Source organism: Salvelinus sp. IW2-2015, unplaced genomic scaffold, assembly GCF_002910315.2.
Source record: "Salvelinus sp. IW2-2015 unplaced genomic scaffold, ASM291031v2 Un_scaffold3096, whole genome shotgun sequence".
In the NCBI taxonomy this organism is placed as follows: domain Eukaryota; kingdom Metazoa; phylum Chordata; class Actinopteri; order Salmoniformes; family Salmonidae; genus Salvelinus; species Salvelinus sp. IW2-2015.
Genome location: NW_019944387.1, coordinates 38,093 through 41,292, shown reverse-complemented (window position 1 = coordinate 41,292; position 3,200 = coordinate 38,093). Strand labels below are relative to the sequence as shown.

General features: G+C 39.1%; 1 long non-coding RNA gene across 1 annotated transcript; it reads right to left on the bottom strand.

The window, feature by feature from the left end:
- Nucleotides 1-6: 6 nt before the first annotated feature.
- LOC112075334 (uncharacterized) lies at nt 7-980 on the bottom strand. The gene is made up of 3 exons (XR_002894965.2): nt 762-980; nt 503-567; nt 7-136 (listed from the first exon to the last, which is right to left on the bottom strand). It is a non-coding gene; the product is annotated as an uncharacterized lncRNA (long non-coding RNA).
- Between the last annotated feature and the right edge of the window lie 2,220 nt (nt 981-3,200).

Genomic DNA, 3,200 nt, shown 5'->3' with positions numbered 1-3,200 from the left:
ATGTAGAGCTCTGTGTAGATCTTATTGAGAAGTGTTGGGTTTCCTTGTTTAGCGATCCCCTCAAATACACATTGAAACTTCTTCTTTAGATTAGATTTGAGTTCACGTTGGCAAATCACAGCAGGATCATCTGAATCTAGAAATAACACAGAGGATATTAATATTACGTCTGTTTTAATGCCTACAGTATTGGAGGACTGTTATAAAGTTTTAAATTGTAATAATATATTCTCTTAACTGACTGTATAAATGTTTTTATAATGCATTACAGACTAGTGTGACTGATTATATTATTATTGGTATTATTGATGGTATTATTAATGTTGTCTGTCTCTCTTAATTAAACACCACAACACATCCCTGCTGCTACTTGATGAGGTCACTAGGTGTTGTGTTAAGGCTGCTACAATATCATTGAGTTACACAGCTACTTTAGCTGTACTTTAGCTACAGCTTTTAAATGTTATAAAACAGCATTCAACATGAGGCAGACAGATCTTACATTTCTCCAGTGTGTCAGCAAGCTCCTTCTTGTTCCTTTTCCTCAGGACGTGCATATCAGGACCACTGAATATGGAGAGCACACACACATTGAGGAAATGTTGTGTTTGTTTAATATTGCTTCATGACTATGAAAATGGACAAAATGATTAGCCTATGGATTGTGAATACAAAAAAAATAAATGTGAAAATGGGAGAGGAGAAATTACTAGAGACAGTGTTGTTTAACTCACTGACCATGACCCATGAGTTCTTCTTACCTTTGTTCAGTAGAAAAGTCTCCCTCTCTAAAGGTTATAGGATGACCCATAGACTGGTCACTCTTCATGGACACACAGCTGGGTACAGGGGAGGCTGGTCTCTTCCTCTTGATTGGGCTTCAACACAACAGAGACAAACATTACATCTCTCATCTACTCTGAGCTCAGATGGGAAAACATAAGAGTTCAATTCTAATACGCTATTTATCACTGTTCAGAAATGTTGGTAAATAAGATTTTATTGTTTAAAGAAATTGTGAAAGAGATTGGTGTATTTTTTCACTATTTAATCATGGCATGGGGTTGTGCAATAACAGACATGTATTTGTTTAAAATCTATCACTTGATGGTTCATTTCAGAGAGACAAATCATGTTTTTTTGCAAAATGCTATATATCTGCCTCACTCTCAAACGTGACCTACCGGGTCGATTCAGTCTTATTAATCTATATTCCAATTTGATACATGTTTTTTACATTGGAAAAAGTAGAGACTCAGACCTAGAAAATGGTATACCATACACTACAGTTGAAGAACAATGGGAAAAGTAATTCTGCTTTGAATATTGATAAACTTGTAACCTCACTTTTGAGAAAATGGCCTTTGAATWTTTTGGTACCTACTGGAGAGCTCTTCTTTGTCTACAGGGCTGTTACTTTGTTACTTTGTCACCCATCTAAATAAATAGTTGTATATATATATAAATGTATGGTGTTTTTGGTTTGTCAGTTTCATTGTTATGCTATAAATGGTTATTTTATGTTTGTAAGTGATAAAATTRACTAGAAATTGTATATTTTGCAATTCTGAGTAATTACTACTTTAGTAAGGAATTACACATTATTCAGTACTACTGCAGTTGCTACATAATTCCAAAAGATGGCAGCATAAGACCACAAATTCAATTTCAGAAGATTAGTTTAGTTTTCTCCCTGGATACACCACCACTCCCCCTAATGTAGTCAATAAAAATGTATTTTCCCAGTACATTCATTGTCAAATTCATCAACCAGTATTGACCCACTCTGCTTTCTCTCACAAGTAGCCATCTCAGACCTGCTATAAAGCTTGTGTCGTCACTCTGCCTTCTTGGTCAAGCGAGGGACATGTTGAGGTAAATTTACTAACCGGGAATGATAGCGGGGGTGAACAGGAGTGGTCGGGTGTATGTTTGTTTGAGCTCCTTTTGGTTCCTGTGACTGGGTGTGTAGGTGTCTGGAGGGAGGTGTTTGCGGGATGCCCGTGTGCGATACTACTTGGAGGCATTAGGTTGTTGGGGGACGTTGCGTACAGGCGGGTGTCGAAAGATGCTCTGATTGTGATCTGTAAGTTTGTGAGATGTTTGTGTGACAAGGATTTCTTCAGCTTGAGCTTGAAGAGCGTGTGCGGTTTTCAAGCTGTCTGTGTGTGTGGAAATTCGTTTGGTGTGTGTGTAATGCGAGGATTAAAAGTATACCATCCACATGTCCGTTGATGTGGATGGGGGGTGCTCCTTTGCGTTTCTGAGTCAGATCATTTTTGTTTTGTTGCGTGGTTGAGTGTGAATTTTTTTCCTGACACAAACTGAGGGCCTCATCTCCATGTAGGCATCTGTTGTTGTTGGTATAGCTACTGTAGTGTCATTGCATTGATGATTGAGTTGGAGGTGTAAACTGTCGAGTGTGGGTGAACAGGGAGGTAAGGAAATCTGAGGACGGGTGGGTGCGTTGGGCTGCCAGCTTGCGAGGGTTAACGTGGTTTAAATGTTATCTATGTGGTGGTAGGAGGTGCAGGTTTTGTGGGGGCGTGTCGTGGGTTAATTGTTTCAAGCGAGCATAGAGTTGTTTAGTCTGTCTGGGAGAAGAGTCTGTTGGGCTGGTTTTTTGTAATTGGTGATTGTGTAGCTGAATATGTGTTAGCGTTGTTGCAGACTCTATTTGTTCTATATGATTTGCTTGTTTTGAATTGCTGCGGAGGGAATGTACGTTTTGTATTGGTATGTTTCCAGTACCTTGCTGGGTAACGGTGGTTGCGGTTTCAGTTTTGCGGAATTCTGATATACGGTTTTTGGTTTGGGATGTTTTAATAGTTGCTGTGGGTAAAATCTGGTGAATTTATAACTCGTCACTGGAGATTCAGTGTCTGTTCAGTGTTGTTCGTGTTCATGTTGTTGTTTGAGAATGGCAGAACTTAATAGTGATCGAAGATATTGAAGGTTGGATAGATAATGGGAGCTTTTTGTTTTAGTTTTGTTATAGGTGGGAGACAAATGGAGTGTGGTAGTTGGGGGGGGGGAGGTTTGTAGGTCGTGGTTAGAGTAACTGTTAGAGTTTTTAAGCGGGGTGGATGTCGTTGTGATAACTTAGGGAGGCTTGTTTTTAGATTAGCATTTATCAGTATAATGGCTCAGGATGTGTGGTTTCCAGTTTTACATAGAGTCGATGAGTTTCTTTCAGGGGT